The 22,993-nt window shown below is 39.6% G+C and overlaps 1 protein-coding gene across 3 annotated transcripts in view; it reads right to left on the bottom strand.

Moving 5' to 3' along the window:
* Positions 1 to 22,993, bottom strand: part of MACROD2 (mono-ADP ribosylhydrolase 2) — an 852,083-nt gene that overhangs the window by 717,354 nt on the left and 111,736 nt on the right. The window lies entirely within an intron of this gene.

Raw genomic sequence — 22,993 nt, 5'->3', positions numbered from 1 at the left:
GAGATTAAGATAAATGAGGCAAAACAGAAGTTCAGAAGCAAACATTAAGATTGACAGCTGTCACGAATTGAATCACCTATTCAATCAACTAAGCAGCTCATCATGGGCAGAAACAATCTCCTCCAGAACACTTCATCAGGCTCCCTTGAATCTGACTGAATGCAACTTGGGGCTTGCTCTTACACGAAACCTCATCTTTGCTTTGTTTCTTCTTAAAATTCTGCGCTGCAAAGCAACAATCAGCAGCGACTGGTGATCCACTGCAATTCAAAAATCCACGAGAACCTGACAAATTGTGGCATCAATTCACCAAATGTCACACGGTAGTAATTACTGTCCTGAACTAGTACTCAAATTACATATGCAGCACCTTGTCACCAAAATCAGAAGGAATATTTGTTTCTGCTTAAACAGGGTTAGAAAGTCAGCCAGATGTCTGTATAAAATTGCACTATGATATAAGTTCCTGTTACAGTTTTAAAGACAAAACTGAAAATGGGTGCAGGACATGCACTTTGCACTGGGTAGAAAGACTAGGGGGTCAACCATGACCAGTGGGGCTTTAAGAATGACACAGAAATCCCCTCCAAACTCAGCTGTAGAAGAAAGGGGGGATACTATTCTGTTTTAAAAAGCTTCTTAAAAGCAGAACTAAATTTTCTAAGACTGTCATAGGAGATGTGCATAGATTAGTAAAAAAAATCAGTTTGCCTCTGTTAAAACCAAGGAATCTTGGCCTATTAATTTCTGGTTTGCTAAGACTGTCATAGGAGATGTGCATAGATTAGTAAAAAAAAATCAGTTTGCCTCTTAAAACCAAGGAATCTTGGCCTCTCAGTTTCTGGCGCTTTGGATTTGCAAATAATTTCACTTCAAGTCAGAAAGGTTTGTAGACCAAGTAACTCCTGTTCAGGTTTTGCTTCCACATCAGCCTCACAGTCTCTACTCCTGCACACTACTAAATGTCCTTATTCACCAGAAAAAGGGAAACAAAGAACCAGAAACTTTCTTCCACTTTAGCTTTTCTATTGCCATGTAATGTACTTAATCAATATTTATTTTAGCATAGGAGAAACAAATACCTGACCTTTGTTTAGAGAGCTGATCTTAGATTTTAATTATCAACAGATCTGTGCTGGTTAAAGAACTTTGAGAGGATTTTAATACAGTGAAGCAATAACGCAAGTCATAAACCAGAAAACCAGCACTCTGCATTAGTTCATTTCAAAGTAAACATAGAAATTAAATGATTGCTCTATAATGTCTCAGAGACTGCAAAAACAACGATAAAAGGGTAACTACCATACTGATGTAAATGTTTTCATAGGATCCAATTAAGACATGGCAGTGTTGTTTTGCCTTTTAAGTTCTGTTCAATATTTTATCCGTGTCTCATATCCTTCACCCTCTCACTTCTAAGGAAAAATTCCTATTAGCTTACTTTTACTTCTTGACACAAGAACCATTTTCAGCTTGATGCAAAAAGTGAAGAGCTGAAGATTTTTAGGGGAGGGCTCAGTTAGCAATTTTCTATTCCCATTCAATTCCTTCAGACCATCTTGGAGAGACAGGGGAAGAGACAACATGGTACAGCAGATCTCGGGACTGTGGTTGACTTTCCTGGGATTCTGAATATGAGAGACAGGATGCTCCAGGGGTTTTGGCTGGTTAGGCACAGCCAGTGCCTGCTGCTTTGTATAATGAGTATCTGACTTATTTGCAATGAGGGGACAACCCCAACTTTCAAGTCTTCAGAGAACAACCAAGTTATGACATTACACCCATAATTTTTATCATTCACTAAGTCTCTTCTCATCGTAACCACTTATTACCCTATTTTTTTTTATTTACCAGGTGCCTTTTTTCCCCTGGATATACAAAACACTTTCCATGAAGGATAATTCCCTTTTCCTTTCCTCAACTTCATTTTCTACATTGGCTTCTTCTGAACTCTTCAAACTTATCTTCAGAAGCATTATCTTCAAAATACGCAAGTTTACTTATCTATCATTTCAGCCTGATGCCCTAAAACAACATATATACTAATAAATCTTCATAAAATGCAAATGGTCAACTGATTCATCAACTGACTGCACTGCTTTGTTCATGATTCTTTAACCAGTTTTCAATACATTGCAGAGTGTCAAACAGTATCAACAGTAATTTATTTCTCAGGATGCTTACTTCACGTGATGCATACAAAAGGCTGGGATTCACTTAGACTATCCTATGTTCTTTGGACAAACTTTTAATAATTTCAAAAGTTTTTTTCCAGCCATGCCTAATTATTTCAGCTCATCACACTTACTACTCACAGCTCCATTATCCTCTGGTTTCTTTCTTTTCCCTTCCCAAAAGGGAAGGATTTAGTTGCATACTAAAGACAGTTTTTACTCAATAAAAAAATTAAGGCTATTTTCTTACTGTTCACCAGACTTGAAACATGAATCCCCATTGTTCCCTGTGCTTTCCTCTGACAGGATCAGCCTAAGATGTGATTCTGAAGGTAACTGCAGTAATTGCATGAAATGAACTAATTTCTTACCAAGCTGATGATATTTTGTCACCCAAACATGTCACTTACTAAACAGAATAATTTCTCCACCCAGCAAAGTCTTCTATAGGTGTATTGACAGGCTCTTGATCGCTTTCCAATTGCCTTTGCTTCTGTCTCACTGAAGGCTGATCAAACCCAGTTCCAATCTTGGCTCCTTACCAAGTCTTTCCATAACACTGGCTAAAGCATCTTTACTTCTTCAGCTGGAGAATGAGGATAAAACACCCCATGTTCACACACCCCATGTCTGTGTGTGCCTTACCAAACAATTAGTGCCTGCATCCTTGCCTGTGCCAGCCTCCCGCTCCATTCCTGGCACCACTTGTTTATTTGTGTTCTGCTTCAAAAATCCTTTTCTTTTCTCCTTGGGTTTTTTCCCCCTCCTTTGCATTAATTTGTTTTGCTTCTAAAATGGAACGTAACAGCTGGTGAGGAGTTCATAGCTCATTTATAGTTTATTCACCTTTTGTTGCTCAACATTTTAGTTCTCCTTATTTAAATGAGCATTGTAGGCTGGGATTTCAGCATTAAATAAATGCTTTTCTGTCCAGTTTCACCTCTTACGAGTTCCAAACCCATGAAATACACTATAAACAAAGACCTACAACAGGACATATAAAGCAGCACTTAGAAATCCAGTTTGCCAGTGATGGATTAGGGATTTACATTCCCAAACTACCAAATACAGTGGTCTCCTTGACCACCCAGCTACAGTGATTTATACGCAGTGACAGATTAAGCAGTCTTCATCGTTACATATCATTAGTGGAAATCAAAGTCTTGTCAGATATTGATGGTAATACCTTTCAAAGGTACATTACTGGCCAAGCTTTATGAGCAGCTTTCACATTAATTATTCAGTGAGCAACAATGCTTAAAATATATGCATATATATACTCTTGGATCCTTGGACTATATTCATCACTGATGATTTTGGAGGAATGGAAAATGAACTCAAAGTTAGCCTGTACATGGAAGCAGCAAGTTCAGGCTTCTTAATTTATAGATTTACTATTTTAAGTCCATTGCATTAAAGTGCAGCAAGACATCTCAACTGCAAAAGCAAAAACTCCTAAATATCTAAATTCTAGCATTAAACACAATTCTTTCTCTGGGTGTTGCAAACCTATTGAAATCACTGACCCAAAAAAAAAGTATTTAAACTTCCATTTAAAGGCATGCAGTTATTCTGGGTTATGTTATTGTACGTTATCAATACGCTATTGATTAAAACTAATCTATTATAGGTATAGTGTTGATGCTTATTTTAAAATCGAGAAGTGATGAAAGCAATTTCCATAGCCCATTTTAAACTTTCACTCAAAACATGTAGGTTAATGGAAGTTAATATAAACAGTATGGAACAGAAGGACTAAAATCTGATGAGAAACAATCAGAATAATTTGGTCTGCCAGCTGAAAGGATACACATGTACAACTAAATTGAACTTTGTTTATGCCTTTTGATTTTTAAGCCTTCTCTAAGATGATTACCCTATCTCAAGTTCTATCGAGGGAAAAACTCCTCCCTCTTTCTGAATCTGCTTCTAAATCAACTTTTTAAATATTGTTTTTACAATATAAGGTATGCCACACTATTTAGTTTCTGCTCTAAACATCTGCAAAGAAAATGTACCTCCCACAACTCCTCGCCTGCTCCTGACTTTCTCTACATCTGCTACTATTATTTTTATAGTCTCTGATTTGTTCTTGCCATTTTTTGATGTAAACAAGATTAGGGGAAACCCCTTTTTGTTTCTCCTCTCATAGACCATTGAGAAATGGGATCATAATTACAGTGCCAAACCATTTATGCAGCTGCAAGTAGTATTCCTGGGCACTTCAAAAGAGTGCTTGACCAAAAAGAAATCTCAGATGCTTTATAAAAATAAGAACGTTCACTATGAATGGAATTAAAATGAAACATGACCTAAGTACGGGTGAGCAGTAAATGATGAGATTTAACACAGGAAAATAGCAAGGCCTCCATAAGCAGCCTGCATTATGCTTGTGTTTACGTTAAAAAACCTGCGGTACTTTTTACCCTTAAGCGCTTGTTTCATTTTGTACACAAATTACATCCACTCTGCCAGACACCATTTATAATGGCAGACAATCAGATCAGACGCGACACTCAAGGGTTTTTATAAACTTCACATTAAAAAAAGCAGCATGTCAGTAGATTTGGCTACTACAGGTTTCCCCCATCATTTAATTCCCATTTGTCTTAAATTGGTAAATGGCTTAAAAGTCGCTGTACAGAGTCGCTCACGTAACCACACCACACATGCAATGCTCCAAGCCTCCAGTTTTAGGAAATCACCTCGAAAAATCTGTTTTTGTGTCACTTTCAAAGTCCAGGGAATGGACTTCACATTGGAAAGTTTTCATTACAAGCTTCCCAAATAAATTTTTTGAGACACAAAACTGGTGAAAACTTTAGATCAACAGGTTTATTTTGATGCAGTGAGGAGGACAGCAGTGGTTTGTTATACACTGTTGAAAAAGAAAAAAACCCACAGTACTTTTTAGCACAGAGTTATCAGAAGTTACTTAATTATCATACATAAAAATTGTTTTTCAGAATTAGACTGCAAATCACTGCAAGTTGTGCTTGGGCACATTTTGCACAGTAAGATTAGTATAAAACATATTATCCTGAAAAATAATTATATTATTCAGTAATTTTTTTACAGTTCCCTTTTTGAATCTTCATGTTGAGCTTCCACTTATCCACGTTTTTTATTAAGAAAATGGATACCTAATCTAATAATAACCCCAGAAACGAGCAGCTTCATGAATTGTAAAAGTTAAAACTGGAAGAATTATATCTCTCATAAATCAGAGCTCCTCTATTAACATCAGGAGAGGATTGTGGAAATTTCCATCCCTATCAAGTACTGCCCTGAAAAAAACCAGACCTTTGATGTGACTAGCACAGGCTGCCCTCAAGACCATCAAGAAGAAGAATTAGTTTCAGATAGGGAAAGACGTGGGCCAGTAACAGTACCTTGAGCTTCACCAGGAATGAAAGCTCAGACACAGGGACAAGTGGAGGGGCAATGCTAGGGAGCACAAGGAAAATTCACGGAACTATCCTAAAAGTGGATGCAAATGAAAGGACTCTGTTCAAAGCAGGGAAAGCAAGCTCTGCTGTCAGTCATTCCAAGGGATCTCTGGAGCTGGACAAAAGGAGTCTCTTTCTGTGGAGTTTTTGCAAAGGTGCTCACAGCCATCTCTCATGCTGTGGCTGAAGCCAGTGAAGGACACTGGTGCTTAATGGACACAAAAAATCTATCAGAACATGTGGCTGCAACATCTGTCAATATACACAAAATAAAACCTAGCAAAACTCACTATTGAATTGGCAAAATGCCTTGATTTTGGTGGGGTTTTTGGAAGGATATGGCATACAAATTTGTAGCCAGAGATTCTAACACAGTTTTTATTCTTCAACCATTTGTTTTATCAGGTTTACAATTAGTTTATTATATCCCAATAGTCTGCATCCAGTAGAGAATCATCTGTTAAGATGCAAGCCCCTTTAATACACTTCATGACTAGGACATAGAAACTGAGGTTAACTTTTGTCTGCTGCAGCATTACAGAATAATAATTCAATTTGAGATGCAGTTCCAAACGATTCAAACAGGCCAGTAAAGCACACACAATAAGGCTCTAGAAGCCAAGGAATGTTGGGTTATATCGTCAATGTCTAAATCAACACATCTACAGAACGACAAACACATTTTCCCACATCACAAAGCGCATTTTGAGAGCTGGCTAGCTCAAAGTTTAGGGCAGAGTTTTGGGGTTTTTTTTCATCTTTCTTAATTATGTGGTTCTGTCAATCACGTAAAATTCCCTCAAAATAATGACCATAAAGAAACAGTGTCATTACTAATCGCTGAATGATCACAGGCAAATCGAACCGCAGCCGCAGTATCTGACAGCTCCCAGGGGATACAAGTGCTGTCAGTCCAGAACCTGCCACATTAAGAAATCCCTTAGCTGAGCTGTTGTACCGATTAAGAACTGAAAGGTGCACAGAGCTGTAAGGAAACAAGTAGAAGAGTTTCCTGCAGAAAGTTTGCAGCAGCTGCTTTTTCACCTTGGACAAGAATATCTTTGTTTGAAAACAGCTCTCCCAGTCCTGGTATGGCACCTGTACAAGGACCAGCAGTGCCTTACTCATTTACTACCCAGAGCTCTATCCATGATTTACTGTCAATGTGAATTTTTGGTGTTCTGCCCCGGTTCTTGTGCAGTCAGACCTCCTCTCCCACTTTGGTTGCATGCCACAGCCCAGCTGCAGTGTTTAGTAGATCCAGGTATGCCACACACACGGAACTCCTCAGTTTTCCCAAGGCCAAGACAAACCCAGTTACTCTTTAAAATAAATATTCTTCAAAAATATCAGTTAACTTCTTAGATGCAGCTGACATACAAAAGTCTCCACAACACTAATAAGCTTGAAAGAATTTATACAACAGAGTCTTAGGGGTGACATACCCAGTACCTGAAGGGAGTCTGCAAGAAAAATGGAGAGGAATTGTTTACAAGAGCATGGAAAGACAGGACAAGGGGGAATGGATCCAAACTAACAGAGAGTAGGTTTACATTAGATATTAGAAAAAATTCTTTACTGTGAGGGTGGCACTGAAATAGGCTGTCCAGAGATGTTGTGGATCACCCATCTCTGGAACAGTTCAAAGTCAGGCTGGATAGGGCTTTGAGCAACCCAGTCTAGTGGAAAGTGTGGCAGGAGGTTGGAACTGGATGATTGTTAAAGTCCTTTCCAACCCAAAACTTTCCATGGATGACTCTGTGCATTGATGGAATCAAAACTTACTTCAGGTGAAAAAGTAGGTGCAAAAGCAGCAACCTCTCACAGGGGAGAATCAGTGAAACAATTTGGACTGGAGGAGAAGAGCACCTATGAACACAAGAAACAGGGGCAGCACTTAACTCTGAAGTACTAGATTAGTGCTCTGAGGAAGAAAAGGAAACCGCACTTGGCCAAAGGAAAGAGAGCTATAGAGAAAGAGGCTATAATATACCCTACAAGGCAGGAAAAGTAATACTGGAAAATAAGGAGCTTCCTCTTTCACCTCACAGCAACAATGGAAAGATATTTGAACTTGATTAGAGTGGTCTATTCTTCATTAGTATTAGAATAAAGACAACACTGCACTCCCAGAACTTCAGAGTGAAGAGAACAGAATCTGTAGAATATCAAATATAAGGATAAAAAAAGGTTTATTAAAATGATCCAAAAAGCTAACAGTGCACCTTTCAGAGGCATAAATAATATATTAATGACTCTGAAAGAACATAAGTATTTGTTTGTTATGCCCTTGACACAGCCCAATATAACAAGCCCTGACAGATCAGTATTTATTTTGCTGACCGTTGGGTGTCCAAATTTTTCTGTTGCAATTAATTCCAGTGGATTGAAGAGGAAATACTACACAGTTCTCCAGTTCTGCCAGTCACAAGCAAAGACTGTAATGCAGAACCAGGCAACCAAGTCCTTCCCAGGACTGACAATATTCTTCCATCCAGCAGCATCAGGACACTGTTGCAGAAAGGCTCTCAATCCCCTCTTCATCTAAATTAGTTTTACATCAACAGTTCCTACTTTCCTGCTGTCAGCTACCCAATGATGAATTGATAATGCATTTTGATGAAGGACAGTGTACACATAGAATAAAAAAATATTGATGTTGCTTCCATAATTCATTATAAAGTTTTTATTATTTTTATTCAGTTTGGAGACTTACACAAGCCATTAGCTGGATTTCCATTTCAAGAATAAATTTATGGTTCACACAGATGTTATTTCAAAATCAGAAGCTTGCTGAAGATACTGGGATATAGTGCATGTGCAAGTGCATTGCTAGGGTTTGGGGGGTTATTGGTTTGGTGGTTTGTTTTTTTAACTACCACAGCAATGATGTCAAGTCACGCAGAGCTTCTCATTTTTGTGCAACATGCATCATTCTCTGAAAAAAGTGCAATAGTGCAGGTGTGCAGCAATAAGATCTTGTAAAGGAAAAACATTCTTGCTAGTAAAGTAAAATGATCAAACAGCTACTTAGTCTTGTTGAATTCTGATAAAAATGGGCTACATGAAACCAAACCAAGGCTTATTCCACGAGGAACCCATGTAAGTCATCAAGTGAGCCATATTTCCTTTTTTAATTTAAAAAGTTTCATTATCTAGAGGAAGAATGTAGACATGTTATTAATATCTGACCGTTACATGTATGAAGAAGGGCTTTTATTAATAACTACCAGGAAACAGGCACACCAACCACAGATCTCTTGGCTTCACCTCACCACTGCAGAGGAAAGCGCACGTCTTTCATCGAGAACGGCAATATATTCTTCCAGCTTACTCTTTTACATCCTCTCTGAGGCTTTTAACCACTGGACTGAGTCCTGGACAAAAGAATCAGATGTCCAGAACGAAACAGCTATTTATCCACTCTTTGCAATATTCTTCTGACAGTGTGAAGCGTAGCAGCCGCCGCCAGCGCCCACCGCCGCTCGATATTGAAGGCTGGCGCGCAGCGGAAAGGACCTTTCCATCAGGCATCTCCCAAGATCCTCCTATTAGCAAGACTTAAGGAGGCCTTTGTCATCTCAAATATGCTCAGCTGCTCACCGCACGGCGAAGCGGTGTAAGAACCATTTAAAGATGTGTCTGACATCATTAATCTATTTGCCCTCTGACCTGCGGAGCTGAACTGTAACTATGGCGACTAAAGCTTGACCTTACTACGCTGAGAAACTTTAAAGCTCGGTAGTATTTTGGGTCACATTGTTACGATGAACAAAAGAATAAAGAAGAAATGTGACAGTTTCCTGGGAATTAAGGTCAGCAGGTCAATTGCCCTAAAACTTCATTGTTATATGATAAGCAAGACTAGCTCAAATAATTTTTCAGCAATTAGAATTTAAAAAAAAAAAACAACCATACAATAAAATCTTGAGCTTTTGTTGTCTGAAGTACAAATCTGGTCTCTGTAAAAGCAATATGTAGCCCATCATTGAGCAAAATTACTCAACAGCCTTCCCTGTACCATTTACAGCACAAACACTGGGAAAAATGGGCAGTAGGTATCATTTTCACATTCTCATATCAGGTTTATTGTTAATTCAAGGTTTGGGGGGCGTGTGAAACGCATTTATTAATGAGTTTCTGGAATTGCATTTGCTAAAACTGTCAGTGTTTTCCATCCTCCCTTTTCAAATGATTCATGAATGTAGGTGGGAATAAGCAGCCTGAACACACTGATTTGGAACATCTGTGTAAAAGCAGCATATGTCTTAGGCTGGGAATAAATACAGTATAGGGGCTTGTCCTAACTAAATGCTATGACAAATGCCAATCCAAATATTTACAGTCTATAAAATCAGGCTTACTAACACTGTTTATACAATTAGGTAGTGTGAAGCAGTTTTCACTTTAATCATGCATTGGCAAAATTCATAGGTGTCTCCTCCATTTTATTATAGTTCCTAATTTATTCAATAAAATTATTCTACATCAGAATTAACTAATTGCAAACATTTTTTTAAGCCTAAAAGTTTTTCAAATTTTATATACCACAAATGTATCCTATAACAGCAGCTAAAAGGCAGATAGATACAAAACATCTCAGTTGTGTACTGATTTATGTTGGGGTTTTTTAATTTCTCACATCATTACTGAAGAAAAACTATTGTAATGCAAAAGTGCAGCACAGACTGTGCATAACATGCCAGTTTATCTGAGTATATCACCCACAAAAGCATAAAGTGTGTGAAGGAAAAAGCATGAAAAGGAAAGTTTGTGAAGCAGTGTGAAGGAGAATTAAACATATCTCAACATAATGTTTTGGGGTTCTCCACAATTAGTATATTTTATTTATTTATTTATCTACTAATTAGTGGATGCTAAAACAGTGGTACTTGTTCATTAAAAACATTAATGTAGCACAGAAGTACAGTGCAGGGCAGAAGTACGAGCTCAAGCTTCTTATGACTATTAAAGAATACTAAAGCAAAATTCCAGGCACCTGGCTAGATAGTCCTTTCTGCTTTTATTTTTTTTTAAATACTGTAGATGTGCCTGAGAAATAGAATTCTACAATACTGGTTTTAAAAGGTCTGTAGACTGTGAGTCTGACAAAAAGATGTAGCCAAAATGATACCGAAATGTGGACGCCGTCAATGAAGGATTCAAATTTTGTTTAATTTTTTTTTATTCTGAATTTGCACTGTTGGTTGAGCACAAACTGAAGCAATCACTGCTGCAGCCGTATCCATCCTGGGGAAAAAGTGTTAATGGCTCTAAAAAAGCACTAGAAAAGCTCTAAGGAAGGAATTCAAAACCTAGAAAATTTGTTTCAGTGTGGGCAAACATAAGAATGTAACTAATATACACATCCAACAGCAAGGTAGGAGCGATTTACCTGCAGCCATCAAACCCCAGAATATGTGACAATTCTTTTCACTTAGATTACTCTTGTCTTGCTGAGAATGTCCAATGCCACTGCCACCAGGCAGATCACAAACTGGAACAGGTTTTAACAGCAATGGCAGTTTGGAGGACAAGCATGCAACAGTTCATATCTAAGATATGCAGCAGACTCTTCACCTTGGAAGAGAGGATGTCTTTTGAAGCTGTGCCTGTGACAGCTGTGATATCATAAAATAGTGCCAAGAGGTTTTTTGGGCCCCATTATACAGAAGGTCACTCTAAATGTCATAATGGCACACCAGGTTATTTTCATCTTCTCTAAATGTGATACGAAACATTTAAGAGTAAAAGCACATTTGCTCTTAACAAACTATTCTTTTGAAATCACTGTATTTTAGCATTGTTTTAAAAACAGTGGCAAACTAACAAATTTGACAAGTTACTGTGTAAACCCACAGCGCTGAAACCTGGCACAGAAGGGGGGCATTCCCAGGTGCCACACTCCCATTACCCACTCATGAACGAATAATTATTCTGGAAGTAAAAGGAGACCCTGGAAAACTTCAAAAACCTCAACAGTTATTACTTTCTATACAAGAGAATCCCATCTGAAGTCATACATTGAAGTACTACTGAGTTGGCACAGAAATGGATTAAAGCCAGGAAATTCTAAGTTTAAGCTGACTCGCCATCCTTAGCACACTCTATTGTCCTTTATCCCTAAAATTTAATTAAACCTCAGTCCTGACCAGTTGTAATAAGTAGTACAGAAAACTGATTATCGGAATTGCTTTCCTCCGACGGGTCTATTGTGCTACACTTCCCCTCTGCAAAATACAAAAGACCCTATGTACATTTCTCTTTCTCTGTGAAAAGAGGGCTGGAAAAAAAAAAATCCAGTCTGAACTTTTATTTAGTTGCCAATTGTGCTGTGGAATGAAAGTAAGCATTTTCTTTTAAAAGCTGATTCAAATTCAGTACTTAATCATGCCATAGCAGAGCAAGAGCAGCAACAAATTATGTTACAATTACATTAGAAATTTTTCTACAAGATTTTGTTTTCAGTCACGTCTAATCTTTCAATAGCTGCTCTTTCTAGGACTGATATTTTCCTAACAGCCTTTGTGCCTGCAACTAGCTGCTCTGATCAGAAACATTTGGAATGTAAGGAAAATATGTATGTACATGTGTGTGCAGAGAACAGACAGGGAAGAAAGCAGTCACACTTGATTATAAAAAAAAGTTCTAGAAGCCATAAAATATTTCCTTCATTCTTCTATATTTTTTTCTTATTCTAGGAGATTATTTACTCCTGTACTAACCAATTTGTTTTCTCTGCTGCAGATCACTGCAATATACTATTACAAAGTAATGGTTTTAAAATTTAAAATGCCATGAACTCCACTTCAAATAACAGACCCAAAACTCAGGCCTCAAGTGCCTACATTAAAGCAGACTCACCACTAACTGGATGAATGACTAAGTCATCCAGAAAAAGGTAAAAGAGCTGGCAGGCCACAGGACACACAAATTGAGAGCCCAGGTTTTAAAATTCCTCTTTGTCTGCAGTGCTCTCCCTCTTACCCAGAAAAAGTCAGATGACTTGAAGATATCAAATAACATCTGTTTTCTAAACAACACACTAATGCCTACAAAATTTATAACACCCACTTTTGAAACAATACAGAAGACAGCTCAGTCTGCAAATCCAAAAACTTTAAAGGAATTTTAATTAGCAATTTCAAAAAGATGACTATAATCCAGGCAGCATATCACTGCCATGAGATGAAGTAAAAAATACGTATGCAAAGCTATCTAGAGTATTATAAGGATATCCAACAGAACTCTGAAAGCCTTTGGGTTAAAGCTATTAAACTTGTAGAGCTTCAAAGTGGAAAGGTACAGCCCTTCACAGGCCAGCAACAGGTCAGTGCCTGTTACAGCGATGCCTCATCGTTCCTCTGGTAAATGACTCCTGGTCTGGCTGCCACGGCTGCCTTCGTTCCCATCGACCTCTGCTTTTTGCCACTAACACAAGTCTGCAACGTCTTTGCCCACCAAAATGAAAATGCAAATCACCACCATGTCTTCCTGACTCTCTGGCCAAGCTGATGTAAATATGTTTTCGTAGTACACAGCATTCTACAGATTAGGGTACTATAGCAAAGGACAAATTGACATTCCCTGCTTTTCTGCACAGCATTCCTGGGTTTGCAGAGGTACAATGATGTTTTCCCAGCAGTCACTCCAAAAGCAGCTAATGATAAATGCTAGTAACTTCTCTTCATCTCTAAGAAGGGAACGGACCCGAACCACCCTGAGATGAGAAGACAGGTAGATTTCAAAGCTAGCTACATAGGATGGATAATCATAGAATAACAGAATATGCTGAGTTTGAAGAGATCCATGAGGATCATTGAGCCCAATTCCTGGCCCTGCACAGTACATCCCAAGAATCCCACCATGTGCCTAAGAGCATTGTGCAAATGCTTCTGGAGCTCTGTCAGGCTTGGTGCCAGGGAGCCTGTTAACTACACACCCACCCTGTGGGTAAAAATCCCCTTTCTGAAATTCAGCCTAAACCTCCCCTAACTCAGCTTCATTCCATTTCCTCGAGTCACTGGTCACAAGAGTGAAGAGATCCTGCCCTGTCTTTGGCAGCACCCACTGCTCAGGGACTCCCAGAATAAGCGCTGCACATTTCATCAATGGTTACATGAGACTGTTTCTACTTGAAACCTTAAGTAACGCAAGCACCACATTGCGAGAGCAAAGGGTTGCTACAGTCACGACAAAATGAACAGCTGCCACACAATTTGATGAAAGTGCCAGTTTCCATGCCAATACCACAATCCTTTCAATGAGGCATTTGGCCAACATATTAAAATCCTTAGACCATCGGGAAAACAACAAAGTAATTCCACAGTAACAGCAGCAGCATGTTATGGCATCTATTGTTATTAAAAATACAGTAGATGTAGAATTACAGGTTTCAGAAAGAGATGAACGTTTCTCTTTAGTTTCAGAAATTGAAAAGCAAAGAAGAAAAATGTTTTTGTAGTAATATGACAGGCGACACAAACAGTAAGAAATTTGACAGCTGCATATGCCAAACTCGTACGTGTGCTAAGAACAAGGCTGTACAAGACCTCTAAGGCAGAAGTTCACAGATGCAGCATTGAAGCCAGTTTTGAACGGTGATGGTGGGTGGAAAACCATAACTAGCAGGCAGCAGGGCTTTGCAGTTGTTTTGCAGGCAGCTGAGAACGGTGAAGTAAATAAACAAATAAGTGAAACTGAGCCAGCAGCAATTTGTGACGTGCAGTGTGACTGACTGGCTGTCATTCAGAGCTGGCTCATCTGCTCTTTGAGTGCATGGATATGACTTGAAACTATTCCATGCACACATACACAGAAAGTTTCCATTATATCCATGGAGACTAAATAGAGCCCCTAATGAGGCTTAAAACTTGACTTTTCACCTCTCTGAAAACCATACCTGCAGTACAGTTAAAGCTGACCACAAAAGCCAACTTCAGCTCCACAGTGCAGCACACTGGAACCAGCAACCAAAGTACAGTGGAACAGGATGGTCCCACAGGCACCAGCACTTGTCTGGCTCCGTCATAAGCTGCATGGAAAAGCAGCACCACCAAAATGTATCTCATTCTGGGAGGAAGTCTGCATTTTTGGCAGCCGAGCTGACTAAAGGCCTGGCCAAACACAAGCTGATACAAAAGCGAAGATGGGGCTGCCCTCTGCGGCAGCAGCCAACCAGATGCATTGCGCAAAGCCATTTTTAGATGCTCTTGCCGGGAGTACTGAGGACCTGAACTCAATAACCTGAATCCCTTCTGTTATGTGCTTCTAGGCTCCACTGTGAGCACGGAGCACAGAGCTGACCCGGCACAGGCTCAAAATGATTGTGGCTGAACAATCCATAGCAATCACGACTTGTTCGCTAAAGAATTTACAATTGCAATCAGAACCTCTCTACAACCCCTGGGAAAAATGATCAAGAAGAAACGAAATAGGCTTTGTTATATCCACGAACAATAATGTAAAATAACATCAACTAGAAATAAAGACAAATACTAGGCAGGCTAACAACAAATGGAGTTTTCATTTCTCACTGGGGCTATTTTTAGATGCATTCATATTTAAATATGAAGGTAATTTCCCAGTACAGCTGTTAACAGCTCTTCCTGAGCTTCTCTTGGAGTTTGGGTGTTGCATCTGTGGGCATTTGCAAGGCAAACTTCTGGTTTCAGTGAATTATAGCTACAAAAGCAGATGTTTCAAGCATCACCTTCAAAAATCATACTTTGCATCTCAGAGGGGACTGTGGTCAATTTATTTGTAAAAGGTTTGAGGTTCTTTATGCACAGAAATATGTTGCTATTGTAACAAGCATCTTGCATGGGTTTTAATCTACCTGAAGACACACTGATGTACATATCAGGTGAATGAAACATATAAATGATCTGCTAGTTTGTGCTGATGGTTTGATAAACACATTATTTTAAAGAATCATTGAACAGGTCAAGAACTACTCCAGTTTTAATGAGGGACTCTGTCTGCTTCTCTCATTCAAATGAAGATTTTATTTTTTCTTTGTCAATAAGTGGTAATTAAATAGTTCTCACACATGCTACTGTATCTGAAAGCCTGCTTATGTGGAGAGAGATATAGTAATGCTTGAATTAGGACTACAGACATACCATATTTGATTCAGATCATGGGTCCAGCTAGCCCTGTCAATACCACCACTACATAGTTCTGCTTTCAGAGCAATGTGCAAAACTGAGTTTTGCACCTCCGAGTTTTTGTCAAAATACCTGAAGATTAGAAATAGATTTATATTCTGGTTTTAAAACCCATCTAGAGTAGCAAGCAAAGAAATGAAAAGCCAAACCACTGAAGAGTGTATATCACTGATCTCTCTATCCCATGGCATCACTTACACTGTAATGACTGTGCTGCAGACCTTGTGTTTAACCTGCTGTCATGGCAGAGCTAGGCCTGCCTTCGACGTTTTTTACAGAAGGGAATGGAGACAAAACCTCTGGCATCACTGCCACAAACCTTCAGTGAAGAGCAGTGGGGTTTAGGTGGAGAAGCAGGTAAAAGAGTGACAGTAAAGCAGCTTTGAAAATCTTTTTCCCCACCAATGTATTGGATACAAAGCTACTACAGTGTAGACCATTCTTAGGGGAGACAAAAACATGCTCAGCTGCATATGTGAAAGGCAGGAGTTTGGTTTTCTTACTTTTAAGGTGAGAGGAGAAACAAGGAACTCAAAGAGTCAGACTCTCTTCTTCACTAACAATGCTGCTGTTGTCACCTTCTCAGGCAAGTCAACTATCTTACGTGCTGCACATCACACACAGCTACACCCAGGTCAGCCTAATGGCTTTGTTTTCCTGAGTCACAGAGCTGAAGGTCTCTTATGGGTTCCTACAGGTTACTTGTCTTTAGGACTCCCAACACTTTCCCCAAGGCCTTGGGATTGGCAGCAGCAATTAGTGTGTGTTCACCAAAGGCCAAAGAACAAAACCTTTGAGGAAGGAGATTAAAGATGGATTAAGGAAGGGAGGAAAAAAAAAAAAAAAAAGAAAATGAAGAACACTGCTCCAGATACGAAGCTTAAAATTAATTTCAGATTCCGATTCCCATGAAAATTCAGCCTCTTACCACTTCAATGAACTTCATCCTCAGTAGCAGCAAGTCATACCCACTAAATAATGCATGTTCATCACCTGCTCAAAGCAATTCCCAGGTCTCAGGCCTTCTTCTCACTTCCCTGCTTACCACCAAGTTCTGGGCAGACACCTGGTAGGAGAGAGCTTCTCACTCCCTCAGTGTTCCTAGTCATTCTAGGTGTTGGAACTGGGTGAAAACTGAAGAGGGATTGCTCTAGGAGTACCTGGGAAACTCTCCAACTTGAATGTGCTTCTGAGACTCAAAAGAAATAGGATGCCTCTGCTGAGCATGCCAACACTTTAGGAATGAGATCTCCTTTGCATTTGAGGGAAATTCTAAACAAAATTTAATGGGTAAAAAGTGAAATCACCATTAATAATGTACGGCTAGGAAAGGAAATGTGAAAGAACACACACATATGCCTTACAACTATTTTTTTTTTCTGTTTAGCTTCAGGGATCTTTCCACAGCACATTCAGCCAGCAGATGCTGAAAACACGCCAGCGCCCACACCAATTCACGCAGATGGTGCTGGTGGGGCTGAGCCTTGTACAAAACTTACTTGTCTTCTCAACTAAGATAAAGATTCTGCATGTGTGTCCTTTTCCTGAGTCAGAATTTCATCACTACATTTCTTATGGCCAGGGAAATTTAAAAATTCCTGTTAACTCACTTTTAATGACCATATCAACCCACAACTTTCTGCCAACCCCATTAACTGCTGTTGTACAAAGCCACTCCTGAAACAGCCTCTCTTGCTGAACAGAAGAAGACAGAATAATAACCCCTGCTCACGACTAAATAAATCTGTTCAGACAATGTAAACTTAGCCCTTCCTGAGAATAAACACTTCTGAGTTATTCATATATTCAGCACTGGCACAGCCTTTCGTAATTTCAAACCCAGGTATTACACAAGCAAATCAGCAAATGCACAGACTCCGGCTCATTGCTAGATGTTAACACAGACTAGACACAAACAACTAGGGTGGTGCATTTGGCCAAATAAATGTGCTAATGCTTCGATTTGCCTGCAAAGCAGGGGGTGTGCATTTTTGTAGAGATTACAGTTCACCACCTAATGCCTTCAGCAGCATTGTATCCCCATACACTTGCTTTGAGTTTACCAGGAATGCTAAATATTCAAATTGGGGAAATCATACAAGTGCAGGAAACTTAGCCACTGTAATTTTACCAGATTAGACCTAAGTGAGACTGCTCAACTAATAGGAGGAGGAAAGAAAATAGGAAACTCTCTAACATGTAAAAGGGGCCAAAGAAGGACAATAAGGGAGAGAAAAGAGTTCAGCAGAAGCAGCTTCTCCCACCACAAGATCAAGGCACAAAAAAATGCACAATACAAAAAAAGCTGGAATGTGAATGTTCCCATGTGGGTTGATGTGTGGAGAAACAACTGCTGGGCACTGCGGGAGGAGGAGAGGAGGTGGGTAAGAGGCAGGGCATATGCAAAAAGCCTGGCAGAGAGAGGCTGAGGGCAGTGAGAGGACAGACAAAGGCGGAAAATCCTCTGGGGCTATCAGGAAGTAAAACAAAGAGAAAGGACCAGAAGAACTATTTTCATGGCCTGCAAATAGACTTGAGAGAATGCATGTGACTTTCAAGCTTTCAGAATAAACTTATGAAGAACTGAGATTTATAAAAACTGCATATGAATAGAAAACAAGAACCATTAATTTTGCCCAACTGATTGTCTGAGTATCTAAACAACTGGCACCACCAGGAGCAGCAATGAGTTCCAACATCAACAGGCAAAACAGGAACATGGACAGAAAGGAGTCATCCACCCCAAGCCCCTTCTTAGCAAGCCCCAAATCAACCTTGCCTTGCATATTTCTCTATCCTCAAAGGCTGGCTCTGGGCAACTCTTGCATAAGCAGCAAACAAAGCTCCAAGAAAGAGCCCAAGACCAAAATTGTATCAGATTTTTTTTTCCTGCCGTTTCAGAAGGTTTCAGGTTGGGGTTTTTTCAGGTTTTTTTTAATGTATTTCTGTACTACTGGAACCCTTTTTATAGAGGCAGGTGTAAAAATGCATTTACCACTTTGTTCAGCTCAGTATAGGCCTCATCCATAAAAATGTGAATTTGCAAATGCAGAACTACCCTGGGGGCAGAACAGCAGGTTTTTTCCTTCACAGGATTCTTCCTCACACACACTAGACATTACTAACAATCTCAGCTAAGGTTTTCAAGGTTGTTTTGGAGGAACACTATTTTTCCTGCCTTTAACACACTTTCAAAGCCACATCAAGCAAAAGGAAAGTTTCTTGTGTTCTGACAGCATTGCTTACTTTGTCAAGTAAGCAAGGAAAAACTCCATGTTCTTCATAGCTGCAAAGGAGTTAGCACTGTTTCTCCTAAAAATGTTGTCATGGTGGCTTCATGATTTGACATCTAACAAATAGAGGAAATTGCTTTTTAAATTCAAATATTCACTTTAAGCATTAGGAGCAAACTTTCCTGGAATGGACTTTACAGAATCAGCTTTCTTTACCCACTGCAGTATGTCCTGTAAATAATAAAAAATAAATACCTTACTCAAAGGCTTTGCAATTTCAAGTGCCCTATTAAGTTACTTAATTTTGCTATCCGTAGCACATGATCTCACAAGCAAAGCTGTTTATTTGCCTTAGGGAAAATACAGATGTGATTGCATCACGAGTGTTTCTGAGTTGACAGGGCTTTTCCCTGGGGCTGTTTGGGAGAGCTGGAAAGAAGAACCGGGGAGAAAGAATGGAGAGAAGAGGGAGGAATGGCAGAAAATACAGGCACAGTGGTCTAACCTCCTGGCCTTTACAGAGACACAAAATAACCACAATTACAACTATTACCTCTCACATTCCTCTGGCAGGGGAAAAGAAAGAAGCACACTTGAGCCCACCTACTTTTACACAAGTATTTAGTTTGAGACTCTTCATACCTCTCTAGCTCTGCTGTGGACTGTCTTGCATGATTACACTCCCATTTTTGTCACATTTGATACAGAGCTGCTGCACCAACTTTGACAAGGTACTCTATGTACATACACAGTGCTGAAAGCTGAATTTGACAGACATTTGTACTTGGAAGGAATAGATCCAAAACTGGATTCTAATTCTGAAATGGTTCTGATCATTTAAAGACTAAAGTTTAATACAAAATGCAATATGTATTTGCTGAGAAACACTATTTAGTGAATATCAGGAAACCCTACAGAACATGTATCATACTGAAGTTCATATATCATAGTGTCCTCTTTCCTTACATGTCTCCACAAATCAGCCTATGCCTAACTTGGATTTGGGACAGCTTGCTTTGGAAAATCAATATAACCTCATAAAAGCCTGAAGCTAAAACCCACTAACATTCATTTCAGCTTATTCCATTGAATATCAAACTATTACTCTCAGCTTTATCTGACAGAAATCTGTCCTTGAGATGCTCAACAAAGCAAGGGTTCAGTTTTGATTCTTGAAGACAGCCAGCCCTCTCCTTCACTGAGGATGAGTGATCTCAGATTCAATTTCACTTTCCAGTCAAGGTGTTTGGTTTCTCAATATTTCATAAATGTCCTGCCCGGAAATGTATATGACTGGAACCTGATCTACAGCAGGACAAAGCATATCCAAAAATCCTGTCAAGTCACAGGGAGAGTCATTCAGGTCAACCCTTGGCTGAGGGAGTTCCCAGAACTTCAATTCTTATCACACCATCAGGATGCTTAGGGGAGGAAAAAAAAAAAAAGGCATCATCATCATTGACCTCATAGCACCTTACAAGAGCATGTTATAAACCTGCATAAAATTCTGTGAAACACATTATGTAGTGTGAGTACTCTGAATTTCCCACCCGACATCTTTTAAACCCTCTCAGCCCATGAAGCATTAACAAGATTACCGTGTCTTCCAGAAGGTAATTTCCCTGTAGGTCTGACAAGAACTTTAATCTCAGTGTCATGAGCATTAATTAATTCTATAAACAAAATACAGGTAAAACATTATTTTAACTTAAAAATTCAATTAAAATCTCTCATTATATTCCTAGGCTTTGGCACGCCTAGGAATATACACATGCCTGTGTGTTAAATATTCATATTTTTATTCCTAACATATGAGTAACTCCATCCTTATTAACAGAGCCTCTCCATTCTCTTGCAACTGAAGACACCTTGAATTCCTATGTTTTAAGAAAAAGATGGAGAACGTGGTCAAGATCTCCATGTACAAGAGATTTTTTGAGGAGAGTATTTTAAAGGCTACCCACCTTCTTAAGAAGTATATTTATGGAGTTTACATATAAGAATACAGTCAAAAATCTGTTTGCAACAGCATATTAAAGACCTTTCAGTACTCCAGAGCAGCTGTGACCTGGTAAAATGTAATTATTTTTCACATGTCCTTTGGAATTCTCTAGGAATACGTACTGTAATTTCTAACCAGTGCCATAAGCATTGGACCAGCCTTGGAATTAAGCTGAGAGATAGCTGGATGAGTACCATATACATCTTTTATGAGCATCCCACAGATCTGTGTGAAGGCTTAGCAACATGGCACAGAACATAACCCTGGAATCTGTTACCTAATACAGCTTGAGAAATACCAAATGCACAACGTTTTTGAAAAATACTACCATAATCTTAAAGGAATCTCAGTTAAAATAAAAAAAAAAAAAAAAAAAAAAAACAGGAGAGCTGTAGCATTTTAGTACCAGATGTATCACCGCTCATATAATATATGTACATATGTATCCATATGCCTGCCTATAATGTGCTAGATGTGCATTAAGATGTATATGAAATACAGTTGATTATTCTGAGCTGGTAGGGCACAGCTCACTGCCAGGACTATCAATACAGACAATTGCACCTTAACCTGAAGTCAATTTATTATTAGTTTTTACTCTCCTCAGGGAAAGATTAGAATTGAAGTGGCAGTGAAAAAATCCTTTTCCTTCCTTATAAAGAAAATCAATCCAGATTTTTTTTTATATTAGTAGAATAAATACAGCATGTATATAACATTTCCTATATCTAAGTATCAAATTAACCAAGCAGCATTCAAAAATTTATTAAAATCCTCTTGAGAAAGGATGAGGTTTGACACTTTTAGGTTTGTCTGGTTTTGTTTTTGACAAAAGATACCAACAGCAATTGAAGTATTCAAATTTTACACAGAAGGTGCACCTATGTGGCAGTTTCTATAGGATTTAGAGAAGTTGAGCCCTCTGAAATCAATGGAGCTGGGTTTTTTAGGCTTCTGATACCAGCAAGAAGTGCACCTGGAGGATAACTAGGATGAGCAGAGCCAGTTTTCAGGAGTCTGCCTTCGCCTAGACATTGGCTCTGTGCTGGAGAACACACTGGTCAAACCCTGCATGAGGTGGCCAAGATCACTTGTGCACGGCTAGTGAAGAGAACAGGATGCTCCTGAATGCAGCAGCTGTCTGCTGGGAGAGACACCCCATTTAATGGGAAATTTTTAAAAAAAACCAAAACAATAGAAAAATCAACCTCATTTGCCAAAACTAATGCTAGTTGTGTCCTTGTAAGCTAGGGGTAAAGGAAACTGGGTTTTATGAAAAAACGCCTGGGGAAGATGTTTTCTACTTTGCCCTTTAATGACCATAAATTTCTGCTCGTGTTTGAAGGTCAGAAACTTTAGGAAAAATCCCTAAGGACTGGCAGCCTGGCCAGGACACAATTCCCCCTCAATCTCAGTCCCGCCGGGCACGATAAGGGATCTCCCGGTGAGCGCCGTCCCGGGTGGAGCCGGAACCAGGCAGTTGGAATGCGCTCGATGATTCCAAAAGGAGTCACCTCGGGAAAACCCTCAAATCCTCCAAAGCTGCCCTAGCCTGCAATGCTTTACACCAAGTGCCACAACCAGGGAGATGGCAGGGGAGGGAGTGACGGCACCCACAGCCATGTGGCGACTGGGACTGGGGAAATTTAATAATTTATTTGTGTTTTAAACAGCGTTTTTTTCAAGCCCCTTCACGAAACTCGCGGCCTGTCCTGGCCCTTGGACCCAAAACCAGGGAACCGGGATCACCTGCCCAGCCTAAAACCGAGCACTGGGGGATGAACTGAGTGATGCAGGGGAGCCAGCCCGCTCCCGGCACGACCACCAGCGGCACCATCTCCCATCTCTCCTGTGCCACGTCGAACACAGAGTAAAGAAATAGTTTTAATCCCCAACCCGTGCGGGGCTGAGGCGCCACGTCCGCCCCCGGCACCCCCTGCGTGGCGGGCCCGTGCCGCCGCCTGCT

Source organism: Onychostruthus taczanowskii, unplaced genomic scaffold (assembly GCF_017590055.1).
Source record: "Onychostruthus taczanowskii isolate IOZ18803 unplaced genomic scaffold, ASM1759005v1 scaffold87, whole genome shotgun sequence".
In the NCBI taxonomy this organism is placed as follows: Eukaryota; Metazoa; Chordata; class Aves; order Passeriformes; family Passeridae; genus Onychostruthus; species Onychostruthus taczanowskii.
Note: the sequence above shows the minus strand (reverse complement) of the source record. Positions and strands in the feature narration are given on the sequence as shown.